A 16880-nucleotide genomic window follows, 5' to 3' on the forward strand; every position below is an offset into this window, starting at 1 on the left:
GGCAGATGGGATCAGAAAAGGTGATGTCCAAGCCAAACAGGAATAGGCCCTGGGAATGAGGACGAGTGGTTGGCCGTACCCACAGGGTAAAGGGCCTATTGAGATCCATCCTGATGAGCCCAAGGCAGAGAGTGGTGGAGCGGCTGGGAAGAAGGAAAGAGGAAGGAGAACCGGCTCTAGTCCAGAGTTTGCTCTTCTGGCCCTGCGGACGGAAACGTTCAGCCCTTGGGTTGGGTCCTGCTCTGAAAGCACTAGCTCTCTGGGGACTTCTGTGGGCGGGGAGGCCTCTAGAAGCACAGAAGTGTCCTCCCACCCTAGCTAAGTGGGCACACCCGCCCCCTGCTGGTCACAGTGGTATAAGCACCGGATGTGAGGTCTTGTAGGTGCTGACTGTAGGTGGACCAGTCCGTTTTCTCATTGACCTTTGGTTCTGCATTCTGGCAAGGGACTGTTTTCCTTTGCTGGTGTTCGGTGTAGGCCTGCTTATTTCTAAAGACACCGTCATATCCTTTTCATTCCTTCACCTAGTTTGCATAATTCTTTAATCTTTATCTTCTTATGAAAAGGAGTCTATTTTTAATGTCTTGACATTTCTCTCATAACCTACCATTCTCTTTTTCCTGTAACTCTGATTCCTTCTCTTACCTTAACTGACTTTGTACATTGTGAGTTTGCTCGGCCTGACACGGTTAGCCCAGACTGTTTCTCACTTTCCAAGCAATGTACAAATTTCCTTCCTCCTTTTGACCAACTCTTCAGAAGGACTCGGTGACCCATATGTAATAATCTGAATTTGCAGGGTGTCTGGGTGGCTCAGTCGGTTAAGCCTCCTTTGGCTCAGGTCATGATCTCACAGTTCCTGAGTTCAAGTTTCTGACAGCTCAGAGCCTAGAGCCTGCTTCCAGTTCTGTGTCTCCCTCTCTCTCTGCCCCTCCCCTGCTTACACTCTCTCTCTCAAAAATAAACATTAAAAAAAAATCTGAATTTTCTGCCTGTGCATTATATTTCTATTAATTAACCTTGATACTTCCTTTCTTCTAATACAGATTTTCCTCTCTGCTCAACAGTGCTCACCCAGTATTTCCCTTCACCTTTTACTTATATTTTTCCATCTTCCACAGCACTTCCCTCATCTTCTACAAAATTACCCTCACTTTCTACAAGTATGTCCCCACCTTATATAAGCACCATGGATAGCTATTTTCCATGTTTCTCCTGTGTCTTTCCAGCGTTTCTTTCCTCCTCAAACCTACTCATATAGCTTACATTCTGGAGTTTGACCAAAATACCAGTGCATGACTCATATACTTCTGGATGATTGATACAAATTTTTAAATCAATAATATTGCAAACTAGTGTGCACAGTACCACCACCTTTAGTTCCTTTTGTGAAATCTTCCCCTATTTAGGATTTTTGTGAACTCACAGTTCTTTAACAGATATATGAGCTCTGATTCACTGGGGTCGCTGTTTCCCTCTCTGGGGTTCATTCAGATAGGTGACTCCTTGGCCACTGACAGCCCTGTTTTTGTTTCTGTTTTTTTTTTTAAGTTTCATTAGGTTTTTTTTTTTTTTTTTAGTAATCTCTCCACCCAACATGATCAAGAGTTCTGTGCTCTTCCAACTGAGGCAGCCAGTCTCTCCTCACAGGTCTGTTTTTAAGCAGGTGTTTCAGACCTTGTCAGTTCTGCCAGGTATCTCTGAGTGCATCCCTGTTGTCTTGAGTAGATGACAGGATGCTACAGGCTCAGTGTGAAATGCTTCCTGCTTCGAGAGATGGAACCAGTGTGTTTCTTCCCTAGAGTCTTAGCCTTTCTTCCAGGGGAAAAGTATCAGAGTCAAAATCTAGCTAGTGCCCCTCATCAGCCAGAGGAAGGCAGGTCAACGCTAGAGTATTCTCAGGCCACTTTGATGCCATAGAAAGCATGTTGTTTTCCTTCTGGCTTTTTTACCTCCCTATTGTGTAAGGAGTTATGAGTATGTTATATCATGTTTCCAAGTTACCTTTACCAAAGTTCTTGCTAATTTTCTCTAATGTGAGCTATTATTAGTCAACCTCTCCTCCATTTTTTCAGCTAATTTTCCCTTTTTCCCACCAATACCAACAGACAAAATTGTCAGAGCAAACCATTCGGTTTAGTTATGGCTTTGTCTCACCATTTTCCAAGTCTCCACTTTGATTTTCTCTCTTAACCCTCAGCTAAGCATCCCTGGGCTCCAAAGTGTGCATGTCCTGACGACCTGACTCATAAGCATCATTGCAATTGCATCATCCAAAAGGAAAAAGAAATCCCAACCTTCTTAGGATAACTTTCAGCTCAGAGAGAGGAGCAAACACTTCACAAAGGTAGAATAGAGACAAAGCCTCAAGGTTTCCCTTCAACTTCTCTAGTTTTCTCCTGAGTCTCACAATTTAAACCTATTTACTTCCCCTGAATAGTTTCCCTTCTCTTTGGTGCTGTCTCAGAGAGAGAGAGCACGTGCACAAGTGGGGGAGGGGCAGAGGGAGAGAGAATCCCAAGCAGGCTCCATGCTGTCAGCACAGAGCCTAACATGGAGCTCGATCCCACCAACCATGAGATCACGACCTGAGCTGATATTAAGAGTCGGACGCTCAACTGACTGAGCCACCCAGGCACCCCTATGACATTTGTAATTTCACATGCTAACTTACACCTTTATTTCTTGTTTCATCACCTATAGACTATGTCTCTTGATCCCAACATTTATAGAAATCAGTGCCCCGTTCTTCATTTACCTTTGCTTCCATCTTCCATCTGTTTCTATCATCTGTATTTTCATTTTTATATTTTCAAGGTTAAAAGCATTTATATATCCTTTTCTGTTGCCATAATACATTCTGTTCAATCAGAAAGCTGAAAATCAATAAGCAAATGTATAAAGTCTATATCAGGTAAGAATATTTCTGTTTTATACAAGAGGAAACTTGACCCAGACTTCCACAGATAGTGAGTTTATGGACTTCATAAAAGTCCCAGAACAGGGTTGGCCATTGGTGTGGCTTAAAGCAGGAGCTTATAAAATATCATCAGGACATAAGTCCTCTCCATCTTTTGGTTCTGCTCCCCACTGTGTGTCAGTCTCAACCACAGAGAGGCTCTCTCTGCCCTCTTATTGTCGTATGGCAGCCAGTAACTTCTAAGACTACGTCATTCCAGGTTTAAGACCAGCAGGAAAGAGTGAAAATCTTTGCCTCAACATTTCCAGCTAATGTCCTAAATTCCTTGTGATCGGACATCTTATGGCACGTACTGCCCCTTAGCCAATGTTGTCACTAGAGAACAGTATGTATTGTTTGACTTAAGCCTGGTGTGTATGTTCCTTCCTTAGACTTGAGGGCTGAGCCCTACCCAGACTAAATGGCTGATTGAAGAGGAACCCTGAGCTAGTTAGGAAACAAGTATCATGTAATTCTTTCTTTGTAGTTTTCCTTTCTCTCCTCTAGGCACCAACTTTCCTCAGCTCCAAAGCCTATCCCCCCTTGTGAATAGCAATTCTTGTCAACAGATGCCTGCGAGGGAGTTTCAGGCCTCACACCCCCAAATTCTGAGTAGGTTCTGCTGGAACAGCCAGCTCCTGAAAATCTCTTAGAAAGGACACTGAGTAGAGAATTATAGAATAGATTCATCAGGGAAGGATTCTGAAGCAATTTTTTTTAGAGATGGAAGAAAATAGTTTTCTAGAAATAAACATGGCTTTTCTCCTGAAGTGTCTCCAAATCCTCAAGGATAGCAAATCCCTGGAATCCGTACTTTCTGCAGCCCCCTCCTCCTGTAATCCCCCATCCTCCTGCTCCAGCCTGTCCTAGCTGCAGAGTTCTTGTCCTTTCACTTCCCTCCTGGCTTGAATTCCAAGTCTGTTGATTTGTTGATTTACTCACTGGTCTTATTTGAGTACATCCTCAGGAATTTCCTCATCGGGACTATGTTGGAGATAAAAGTCCTTGTTACTTGTTTGTCTGAAAATGTTTTTAGTCTGCCCTTGCACTTCACAGGATATAAAAGTAAAAGACTGATAACACTTCCTATCAGAACTCGAAAGGTTTTATTCTTCTGTGGTCTTCCAGTACCTACGACTACAGATGAGCAATCCCACGTGAGTCTGGTTTTCAGGTCTAATTTGGAAGTCCCCTCTTTCCCTTCCATCTTTGAAATCTTTTAGAATCTTCTCTTTATTCATGGAGTTTTGAAATTTCACACAGATTTATCATTCACGTGTTTGGAACTTGGTGGATTCTTTTCGTCTGGCAACTAGTGTCCTTCAGCTCTGGCCAAGTCTCTTACCACTCTTATAATCATCCACCCTCTGTCTGACCCATTTGGAATTTCTATTACTCGAGTGTTGCAAATCCTCTCATATCTTCCATCTTTATCTTACTATTCTTTTATTGAATTATTTGACCAATTATATATTTAATTCCAGAGCTCATTCTTGCTTCCTGGTGGTTTTTTTTTAATTTTTTATTTATTTATTTATTTTTTTACTTATTTTTGAAGGAGAGGGAGAGCGTGAGCAGGGCAGGGACAGACAGGTGTCAGCACAGAGCCTGACGCGGGGCTCAAACCCACAAACCGTGAGATAGTGACCTGAGCCAAAGTCGGACGCTTAACGGATTGAGCCACTCAGGTGCCCCCTGGTGATTCTTTTCATAACTGTGGCTTCTTGTTTTAGCACTTTCATCTTACAGGCTTTCAAATACCTGGTAATACTTATTTGCTTTTAGGAATGAGCCACAAAGACCTGATTGGGGCTCTGTGAATATGTGCTGGGCTTGTTTATTGGAGAGCTTGACTCCAGGCTGATCCAGAAATCAGCTGCCCAGAGTGCAGATATTGGAAATACATTCTAAACAGTCGCTTGAGAGGCAGATGCCTGCTAGCTGGGGTTTTGGTGTGGGGATGGGGTGGGAGAGCATGTAAGCAGGGTCCAATGTTCTACTTATAGAACTGCCATCTATTTCCCAGTTTTCAAGCCCAAGTCATCTTTCTTCCAATGGCCATTCCTGGTGTTTCCAAGCCTTATGGTTCTCTTGGGTTCTGACTCTACCCAACTCTGTCTCTCAGTCCTCTAGCACATTCCAGGGTGCAACTTCCTGCACCCTGCATCATCAGAACTACTTCTCCATCCACTTCCTTTCTCTCAGAAATGTGTTGATATTCCTGTTACACTGATATCCCCCTCGTTTTCTCACTTGTATCTTTTTTTTTCCCTGTCATGTAATGGGTTTTTAGGTGGGAAAAGACAAATTCATGTTTTCTATCTTGAATCAGAAGTTAATAGATTATTGTGTATGAGCACTAAAAGAAAAAAATATGAAAGGACTCCAACTTTCAGTACCATCTATCTTCTTAGAAGGAAACCCTGTGCATGCTCCCCTTCAAGATAGATGTGACTCACCATGGACATGCTGTAATGGCTACTCTGGGCCATGGCTCATCTCAGGTCTCCATCTTCCCTGTCGCAGGGAAAAGCATAGGAAATGGTTGAAATGAAAGGATCTTCCTAATGGGATGGATGCAACATAAATCACATGGGCCCGAGAATGTGACCGGGGCCTGATGTTTTACAGGATCCTCTCTCTTCCATTTCATGCCACTCTTCCATCCCACCCCCACCACTCTGAACAGCCCAGCTGAATCTGCCTCTCACTGGGCTTTTTCCCCCAAAGCTTTCCCATCAGAAGAGGTGAATTTATCATTCACCTGGCTTATCATTCACCTCACATTGGCTTCTTTTTCTTAAGATTTAGTCATGATCTGATACTCATTTACCTCCATGATTTAATTTTGTATAGGGCCCCAAGTTTAATAAACTATAATATACTTCTGACTGTATCATGTCAACCAATATAAAACGGCTTTTCATTTTTTTTTAATTTTTTAATGTTTATTTTTAAGAACGAGAGAGAGAGAGACAAAGCACGAGCAGGGGAGGGGCAGAGAGTGGGGGAGACATGGAATCTGAAGCAGCTCCAGGCTCTGAGCTGTTAGCACAGAGCCAGACACGGGGCTAGAACCCACGAACCGTGAGATCACGACCTGAGCTGAAGTCAGATGCTTAACCAACTGAGCCACCCAGGTGCCCAATGTTTATTTCTTTTTGAGACAGAGACAGAGCACAAGCAGGGGAGGGGCAGAGAGAGAGGGAGACATAGAATCCAAAGCAGGCCTCAGGCTCCGAGCTGAGAGCACAGAGCCTGACACGGGGCTCGAACCCACAAACCACAAGATCATGACCTGAGCTGAAGTTGGAAGCTTAACTGACTGAGCCGCCCAGATGCCCCAAAATGGCTTTTCATTTCAGATGCATTCTGAGCCAAGACATACTATTTATATTCTGGACATTGCCTCTATGTTAAGGAAGAGGAAAACTATCTGAAGAAAAGACTGCTGTATATAAGATGAAACTTGGCTTTATCTTTTAAAATGCAAACCCTCAAGTTCAGATGACCACAAACATAACCCTCTAAAATATCCTCACCCTAAGTCAAATGGATATGTGCCGCAGAGAGCTCCTCCTATTTACCACCAGCACCTGCCACACTGTGGGTGCGTGATAGATGTTTGCTGAGTCAATGAGTATTGGGCCAGAACTGTTTAAATATCTTTTGCTTGGGTCAGGATTCATTCTAGAGACTATAATAGCACTCATTATGCAGGTGGCATTAAGTACTGTAAGCCATGGGGAGACAGGTGTCTAAGAGGCAAACTGTAGTTGAATGTTTGGAGAAGGGGAAGGAGCAATCATTAGAGTTTAACTACTTCTCGGTTCTCTCTGAAGTGGATTCTGATTCTGAATTCATTTAAAAGGTACAGGATGTTTAAAGAACATTATTTTTAACAGTGGAAAGCCAGAAACAGAATGGATGTCTAACACTAAAAAAAGTTACTGGATAGAATAATAATGTAGTCTTTTTAAAAATAGACTCGATTTTTTAGAACAGTTTGAGATTTACAGAAGACTTGCGACAATAGTACAGGGAGTTCCCATATACCTTGCACCCAGTTTCCCATATTATTGATAGCTTACATCAGTATGGTATATTTGTTACAATTAATGAATCGATATTGATACCTTATTATTAACCAAAGTCCACACTTTAGATTTCCTTTGGTTTTTGCCTGATGAGCTTCCTCTGTTCCGAATCCCATCCAGAATACGTTACATTTAGTTGTCATGTCTCCTCAGGCTTCCTTTGTGCAGGTGGTTATAACATTGTTTTTAAAAATGATAAATTTATTTAAAAATGTTAATGTATGTACATAAGGTAATAAAGACCAAAAAGAAACACAAGGAAATAAAAATACTTGCATCAAGGCATCAAGGTTATGGTTGAAATGGACATATTTACATTGTTTTCTTTTTAAAATCACGTTCTAATTAATGGTTCAATTATAAATCCTGAACCCTTCACCTCTCCCCATCACATTTGTACACAGTTTTTGACTCCTAGATAAACAGCCTACAGGCAGCGGCTCCAAAATAGCTGATGGGGGCTCACAAACAGGCCCCGAGAAACCCCCGTGAGGTTAGGCTGGACGTCCTGAACTGTGAACAGAATGACATTTCTTCTTAAGTCTTCATCTCGTCCTCCCGCCCACCATGTTAAGACTGAGATAAAGCAGGTATTTGAACCTCACGTTTAGACAGGGAACTTATCAACTTCTGAGCCTAGAAGTCTAATTCTTCAATAGGTTGAGAGGAGAGATTGGGAATAAACACCATGTGGTTATTTCTCTATTTTTCTTTTTTCTCTCCCCCAAGCACCTACCTTTTTCCCTTTTCTTCAGCAACAAAGCACTACCCCCCACCCCCACCATGTAGAACTAATTCATGCAACTCTTATGTCCAGGCTCTGCTTACAGATACTCTGCCATCCGGATTCAGAGCAGAGGGGAGAACAGAGCAGACTTTTGGGAACTTAAAGCGTTTTAAAGCCATTTTGTAGAAGTGGAAGGTGTTGGTGGAAGAGAGTGGTCAGACACTCATGAATTTTCCTCTTCTTCCTGGAAACACATCTGGGGTCCACTTCCCAGCCTCCCATGCGGGTGGGGGTGGTCATATGACTGAGTTCGAGCCTGTGGAACGTGGGCAGAAGTGATATGTGCCACTTCTCAAGTGAGGAATGTTGGTGAAACAGAATCACGTTCCCCCAGCCTGCCCCTGAGTTGCTCAGCATACATACGCCTGTCTTCTCACACATGCAATCCCAAATGGCCCATGAACATAACCCACATACCACCTCCAACTCACTAGTCACATGTAACTTCTGTTACACCCCTGAATCCAACTCTGAGTCTGGGATCTCCGGGTACAACCCGTATCAGGTCTGGATATCGTTTCTCACAATCCAACATCCAACAGGATGAAGTAATGAAGGCCCCCCACTTCTACCCAGCAGTTCTGAAATTTTTAAGTCTGTCACTAGCAATGCTTCATTTCTGTTTACTCATTTCTGTATTATCAGGCCTCTTGGGGGACAGAAAGCTACAGTGTTTGGCAAAGTGAGATAATCCTGAAGCCAAAAGAGAATTAAGTTGGTCTCTGTGGGATGCGGCATCTGCAGCGTTTAGATCTGGAATCTGTGGGGCAGTGACAGTCGGCCGCACGGTTGGAGGACCAGAGCAAGAAGCACTTAGGAGAGGAATGAACCGAGACATCTTGCAGAGCTTACTCTGTCGGCTTTCAAATCGCCCCGAGTTCTGCCTACACTTCCCCCTTGGGTTCTGTGAAATACATTTGTGTTTTTATCATAATTAACCCTCCCTTTCTGCCTCCCAATTCTTTTTTGGCTTAATTAATTTGAATTGGTTTTTCAGGACTTATTAAAGAATCCCAACATGATGAAGCAACGTTTAGAAACGCGAAAGGAAGGAGGCACCTGCTAATGATCGGCGGGTTTTATCTGCTTCGACTCAGAAGAGTGGATTCCAAACTCAGACATAGTAAACTCTTTAATGAGTCCCAGTTTTCTTTCTGTGAGGGTGTGATAATCACCTTTTAGAAATTCCCCTGTGGAGATTTATAGGGGTGTAATATCTCTAACTGATTGACATTTCATTAAGTTTAGAGATCCCTGCTAGAAAGGAAACCTTTGTTAACCCCTGACTCAGAGTTTTAGGGTAAAAATCCTCATCATTATTCATTCATAACATCCTCATTCTTGCCTCAAAGGGCCCTGCTTCTGGAATATTTAGTAACAGATATAGAATGTATTGACAGGGTGGAGTCTGGACACTAAGAAACAAAGTAGTGGGACACCTGGGTGGCTCAGTCGGTTAAGCATCGGACTTCGGCTCAGGTCATGATTTCTCGGTTCATGGGTTTGAGCCCCGCCTTGGGCTCTGCACTGACAGCTCAGAGCCTGGAGCCTGCTTCGGATTCTGTGTCTCCCTCTCTCTCTGCCCCTCCCCAGCTCGCACTCTCTCTCCCTCTCAAAAATAAATAAACATTAAAAAAAATTTTTTAAGAAACAAATTAGGAAGCAATTGCAATAGTGAAAGGGAAAAATTTCCCCCCAAATCATGGCAAAGTAAAAGAGGAGGAAATGGGCTTTGGAGAGGTGCAGATGGGATTTAACAACTGAGTAGGTGTGAGATATGAAGAAGAGGTCTGAGTCAATGAGAACCCAAGGCTCCATCTGCAGCATTTCTGTTGTGTTAATATATAATTAAAATTGAGTTACATTACTTTTTACCCTTAATATCGGCAAAAATGAGAAAGCTAATTAATGCTAAATATTGTTGGGGATAATGGAATATAGGGACACTCACACACTGCCAGTGTCAGAACAGACTGGTACAGCCATTCTGGACCCCAATCTGGCAATGCTAAGTAAAATTAAGATTACATGTGCCTTATCACCCAATGATTTCCCTCCTGAGCCTATATCCAAGGGATATTCTCATACATGTTGAATGGGGAGATGTACAAGGGTGCTCATTGCAAATGTTTTCTTTGAGAGTAAGTTTGAGGCAACCTACTTACCTATAACTGGTGGACTGAAAAGTAAAATGTAGGGGATACACCCAACGGAGCACTCAGTATCAATTAGAAGCAACAAACTAGATGTACATCAGCACTGGAGGTAGATCTTAGAACCATAGTATTTAATAAAAAAGGAATAGTAAGCTGGGGCACCTGGATGGCTCAGTCAATACAGCATACGACTCTTGTAAGACAGGAAGCCATCAAAATCCTCAAGGAGAAAGCAGGCAAAAACCTCTTTGACTTTGGCCACAGCAACTTCTTATTCAACAAGTCTCTGGAGGCAAGGGAAACAAAAGCAAAAATGATCTATTGGGACCTCATCAAAATAAAAAGCTTCTGCACAGCGAAGGAAACAATTAGCAAAACTAAAAGGCAACCAATGGAATGGGAGAAGATATTTGCAAACGACATATCAGATAAAGGGTTAATATCCAAAATCTATAGAGAACTTATCAAACTCAACACCCAAAAAACAAATAATCCAGTGAAGAAATGGGCAAAAGACATGAATAGACACTTCTCCAAAGAAGACATCCAGATGGCCAACTGACACATGAAAAAATGCTCAACATCACTCATCATCAGGGAAATACAAATCAAAATCACAATGAGATACCACCTCACACCTATCAGAGTGGCTAACATTAACAACGCAGGCAACAACAGATGTTGGTGAGGATGTGGAGAAAGACAATTGCTTTTGCACTGCTGGTGGGAACACAAACTGGTGCAGCCACTCTCGAAAACAGTATGGAGATTCCTCAAAAAATTGAAAATAGAACTACCCTATGACCCAGCAATTGCACTACTAGGCATTTATCCAAGGGATACAGGTAGGCTGTTTCGAAGGGACACATGCACCCCAATGTTTACAGCAGCACTATCAACAATAGCCAAAGTATGGAAAGAGCCCAAATGTCCATCAATGGATGAATGGATAAAGAAGATGTGGTATATATATACACAATGGAGTATTACTCGGCAATCAAAAAGAGTGAAATTTTGCCATTTGCAACTACATGGATCGAACTAGAGGGTATTATGCTAAGCGAAATTAGTCAGGGAAAGACAAACATCATATGACTTCATTCATATGAGGACTTTAAGACACAAAACAAATGATCATAAGGCAAGGGAAGCAAAAATAATATAAAAACATGGAGGGGGACAAAACAGAAGAGACTCTTAAATATGGAGAACAAACAGAGGGTTACTGGATGGGCTAAATGGGTGAGGGGCATTAAGGAATCTACTCCTGAAATCATTGTTGCATTATATGCCAACTAATTTGGATGTAAATTAAAAAAAATAAAATAAAATAAAATATAGCATAAGACTCTCGATCTTGGGGTCGTGAACTTGAGCCCCATGTTGGATGTAGAGATTACTTAAAAATATTTTTTTTTTTTTTTGTAAGTAGGCTTCACACCCAGCGTGAAGCGCAACATGGGGCCTGAACTCACAACTCTGAGATCAAGACCTGAACTGAGATCAAGACTCAGATACCAGGGCACCTGGGTGACTCAGTCGGTTAAGCACCCAACTCTTGATTTCAGTTCAGATCATGATCTCAGGGTCGTGAGATCGGGCCCCGCGTCAGGCTCCACACTTGGCATGGAGCCTGCTTTAAGATGCTCTCTCTCCCGCTAACCCTCCCTCTCACTGTCTCTCTCAAATAAATAAATAAGTAAATAAAATCCTACAAAAAAGTTGGACACTTCATCAACAGAGCCATCCAGGCACCCCCTTAAAAATGCAACTTAAAAAAAAATAGTAAGCTACATGTTTTTAAATTGGCCACATATATAAATGAAAAATACACGTATCTAACATAATACATTTTATAAGAAACATACAAATAAAAGGAAATGAAAGGATACACATCACATATATTAGAGTGTTGTTCATTTAAAGAGAAGAATGGTTGGGGGGGGGTGCCTGCTGACTCAGTTGGGCGTCTAACTCTGATTTTGGCTCAGGTCATGATCTTATAGTTCATGAGTTCGAGCCCCACGTAGGGCTCTGTGCTGGCAGTGAGGAGCCTGCTTGGGATTCTCTCTGTCCCCTCTCTCTGCCCCTACCCTGCTCTTGTGCTCTCTCTCTCAAAAGAAATAAATAAACTTAAAAACATTTTTTTTTAATTAGAAGAATGGGACTGAGGAATGAGAATAAAAGACAATAAATCAGTAAATGAAAGAAGAGAGAGTCTTCAAGTGGACCAATGAGGACGGCGTACCATGAATTAAGGAGCATGATGGACTCAACCCTCTGACCTGAGGTGAGAATAGACTTCCATGAAGGAGGTAAATATCCCACAAACATCACTGAGACTTGAGGAACCCCTCAAGTGGTACTCTTCCTTGGAAGATATCCTTTGATTAAAATGTCAAGTACAAAAATGCACTTGACCATGTGAATCTCCATGAAGCTCAGGTGATGAGTACAATAACAGTTACTAGGTCAAGATAGAGGAGAAAGGCAGAAAGCATGGTGGGAACGGGATCCGGATTTCTTGACTGAACGAAGGCAGTGGATAACATGTCCCTGAAATATACCAAAATGGGCATACTTGTGAGCAAAACTAATTTACACTGAAAAGCACTGGGGGTTAAGGAGAGACAGCAGCAAGCAAGATATGAGTAATCAAGTGATCAAAAAAAATGGCCATAAAATTCATGTTGAAAGTGAAAGTATATTTTTCCTCAAGATTATAAAGGGTCAGAGTGCAAAAGGAATCAGGTACCTGGCAGTTCTAAATCAGAGAATTTGTGGAGTCAGTCTGTGAATAAGAAGCTGGAGTTGAGGGAAACTAAATCCTCTTATGAAAATGAGAATTTAGGGGAAGAGGAGAGAAGAACTGAAGACGGGGGGGAGGGGGGGTGAAGAGTGGTCATATTTGGGAGGGGGTGGTATGGGAGTGAAGAACCAAATTCTATACTTGGCAAGAAGTATTCCAAGCGAGGAATATTCCCTTAGAAACTCTAAAATGCAACGATATCGTGTAATTATCCCCTGAATCCTGAAGCAGCTGTGCTGGTTACCTGACCCTCAGACGGTCCCTAGTCAAACTGGTTGGGACCCAGATGCTCAGTGAAGCGAATGAGTAATATTCTATTTTCCCACCTTTCTTTCATCTCCAAATTCAAGTTCCCCCTCTTTTCTCCTTTAGTCAGATTTTTATTGGAAATAAAAGCTGTGCAGTCAAGATGTTAAAATAAATGCTCTTGGTGAGGGGTAATTTATAGAGGAAGGTCAGGGGTTCTCAGACTTCCCATGTCTAGGCTCTGATGGAACATTCTGATGATTAAGTTTTATTGAGTTCAGCATGATGGGTGTGGATCTGAAATAGCACTCGGAGACTTCAAGATGAGAAAATAATTAAGAACAGGAATCTATCTCACTCATCTTTGTAAGTCCCTGAGCCTAGTCGGGCATTTAGCACATACGCAGTACCAAGGTAGTGCCTGAAGTGTCAATGAGTATTGAGCCAGAAGTGCTTAACGACCTTGTGCCTAAGTCCGGATTCACCCTGCCTGGAGTGGACGTTGCCTGGATTAGGGCTAAAAAGGCAAGGGAGGCAAAGCTCTTCGTGAAGAGGGGCTGCCAAAAGTCAAAACCAGAAAGGCTTTTCAGAAGTTTTGGAATGGGGACGATGGCCGATGATTATTAACTTCCTGATTTGTTACAGGTAAATATAAACAAGATGCTTACAAAAAATTACTTAGGATAGCGAAAAATAAGAAATAAGTTTGAGTAGGCACTGGAACGTCTCAGAGAACCTAAGAAGAAAGCAAGGACATTAAAATAGTTTGTGATAGAGTAAAAAGATTTTAGGTGCCATTTCATTTATTTTTATAACGTTGCAAATTGTAATTTTAAACGTTTAAAAAAGAATTTGTTGAACTTTTCACATGGTGCCTAGTCAGTGAACAGATACTAACTTGAGAAAAGCACGTGGGGACCCACATTCAGGACTGCTCCTCATTTAGGTTTCCCCATGTGCTCTGAACAGTGGACAGAATATTCCCTCTCAATTTCTCACCTATCTTTCCTATACCATTTTGAAGATAAAGAAAATGGGTGTTTGGCATATTAAGTTTAGACAGCGATCTTGTTCCATTGCCTTGGAAGTCAGGTGGAGAATTATTTTGTAGGCCTCCAGGGAGAAGTAGCTAGGGAGAGCTGGAGCATAAGCATCATTTTCAGTTTTCTGTTTTCCTCAGTTTCTTCTGCCAGTTGGTTCTGGACCACCTACTTCCTCCTTTCCTTTAGTCACGAAACACATCAATTAATACAAATAGATGCTTGGGGAGCTGCTGCCAAGTTCACACACTCAATATCTGATCAAACTCTGCTAGAAAGCTCTACTACGTGAAATTTCTGGACGGCTCTAGATGAAAGGAGTGATCGAAGTAGGCAGGGCTGCCATGGTACTGTTGTCCAGTTTGCGCACTGCCTAAAGATACCTGGTTGACTATGTGAGCAAAAGCAGTCCCCACTTCACCCCTCCATCAAGCTGCGTGCACTTACTTGTGGGAGCTGCTTTCAAAAGTGCCATTTTGTATGGCCCCCAGGAGCCATGTCTGCTCAGAGGAGGGCACTTTTGTCTAACTTGTCCACATAGCTGGGGCACCTGGGTGGCTCAGTCAGTTAAGCATCCAACTTCCGCTCAGGTCAGGATCTCATGGCTCATGAGTTCAAGCCCCGTGTCAGGCTCTGTGCTGACAGCTCAGAGCCTGGAGCCTGCTTCAGGTTCTGTGTCTCCCCCTCTTTCTGCCTGTCTCTCTGTCTCTCTAATAAACATTAAAAATTAAAAAAAAAAAAACTTGTCCACGTAGGAGTTTTCTTCCATTCGTTCAAGGCATACACTCTTAGCAGATGTCTTGAGAGTGGGTTAGGGTTACTCAGAGAGATCTTGGGAGAGAAGGATTTCAAGACAATTCTGAAGGAAGAAAAGATGAATTTTTGGAGAAAAACCAGCAGGGCAGGAAGAGGTATTGCAGACACTCTCAGCATCCTGCCTATATCTCCCTCAGACTGCCATCCCTGCATCTGATGCACTTCTGCACTTGTAGGCTGTTCCAGAACTGTGGAAAGCTGCCTTGTTCACACAAACTCAGTATGCTGGAAGTGCTGGGGAATTAACACTCCCCAGATCAGCCATCAGCCAATGACTGATGAGACGTGGTATAAAATACCCCAGAGCTCCTATTTCTCTAGTGAGATAATTGTGAGGTATGCTTTGAACCCTTTTCCAGAATCTTCTTGTGGAATTAAGCTGTAGTTGGCCTCTGTGGCAGCTGGTTCCTTTCTCTGTGTCACTTTCTTAACTCCCCAGCAGGTGGCTCCTGAACCTCCCAAATAAAAGACTTGCACTAGAATCTTCCTGTCAGCACCAGAGGGAACCCACACCGAGGTACTGTTTGCTTGGCTGGAACAGGCACTGGTCTGGGATTGAGAGGAAAGTGGATACATGAGTGGGGTGGATGGGGGGAGGGGAGCATTTGTTTAAGGACTTAAGAGACCAGGCTGAGACTTTACACTTGATTTAAGAGACCATTCATGTGCTGGGTGAAATAGGAATATTTTTCTTACAATTTACTATGTTCACATTTGATGTATTAATTCCTAGGTTTCTACAAATCTTGCATTTTCCATTGAGTTCTGGCTATTAAAATCTTGCCTGAAGTCAAAAACTGCAGACTTCCTATCTATTAATTGTGTGTAAAAAGGAACTCTGGAGAGAGAAGTCTTATCACAGTGTAAGACAGAGATGAGAGTCAGAGCAATGAAGCCATTCTTAAGAGCTTGTTAGAAGATGAAGGCTGAGAACAGTCACAAGACTATAGATGAGACTACCCATGTGAGGATTTTTATTTGTAGCCATCCTATTCAATATTTTATAGCCTTTTGAAAAAGCGACTTTGTAAGGTTATCTGAAGTCTCCTTAAAAACATTGAGATTTCAAAAATTTAGTATTATTTCCTGTGGTAGGAAACCTTGAATCCCAAAGGTTTGCATAATAATTGGTTGTCATGGGAAACCACATGATTGTAACTGGTGTCTGTAACTCCTTAAAGGTATATAAATAACCTAAATCCCTTTGTTCTGCAGAAGAGTCTCAAAATTCTACATCTGACTCTTCTCACTTAAGCCAGAAAAAAATTAATAAAGTCAGCGACTCTGGCAGACTCTGTCCTAAGACAACGCATTTGAAAAATTTAAATGAGATAGTTGGCAAATTTATCACATTCTCTCTGCCTTGCAAGCTTAGAAACCTAGATTAATCTTTCTTAGAGGTATTTACCCTTGTCACACAAGTTCAGAAGCCTAGGGTCATCTTTTATATGTAGACTCTTATTAACCATTCTCATAGAGAATGCCATATTTAAAAAACATACTGGCTTGTTAATTTACTCTGGAACTCTTTCTGCAGAGGGGACTAGTTACTCACATTCTCTGGTCAGAGCACTTTTGCCCTGTAGGCAAGCTACTCAAGGAATCAAATTATAATCAGAAGTTTGGTGTGTATTCGATCAAAATAAGGGCATTTGTTCATTTGAGTGGTCAATGGCTTCAGACTAAGTTAGAATGACACTCTCATCTTGCTCTCAGGACCAGAACATTTGATGGATTTTTTGGTCCACAGTCCTCTCTTCCATGGAGGATATTTGGAAGGACACTATAGGGTCTGTCTTTTTGGTTCTCTTTTTTCTATATTCATGCCTAACCATTAATTCCCCTTCTGATGAACACTTTCTTTAGATATTTTAAATACATTGACCTAGTCCCGAAAGGTATGGGTTCTTAACTATGGGTTTATCAATAACTGGATATTCTTGAATACCTGAAAAGTGAATGTGTATTTT

At 42.0% G+C, this 16880-nt stretch overlaps 1 long non-coding RNA gene across 1 annotated transcript in view; it reads right to left on the reverse strand.

Moving 5' to 3' along the window:
- Positions 1-2917: 2917 nt before the first annotated feature.
- The window catches only part of LOC113593739 (uncharacterized), a 29088-nt gene continuing 15125 nt past the window's right edge, over positions 2918-16880 (reverse strand). The window contains exon 5 of the long non-coding RNA XR_008290491.1: positions 2918-5476. This is a non-coding gene — a long non-coding RNA (uncharacterized LOC113593739). The remainder of the gene's footprint in view (positions 5477-16880) is intronic.

Source organism: Acinonyx jubatus, chromosome D1 (genome assembly GCF_027475565.1).
Source record: "Acinonyx jubatus isolate Ajub_Pintada_27869175 chromosome D1, VMU_Ajub_asm_v1.0, whole genome shotgun sequence".
Lineage (NCBI taxonomy): Eukaryota > Metazoa > Chordata > Mammalia > Carnivora > Felidae > Acinonyx > Acinonyx jubatus.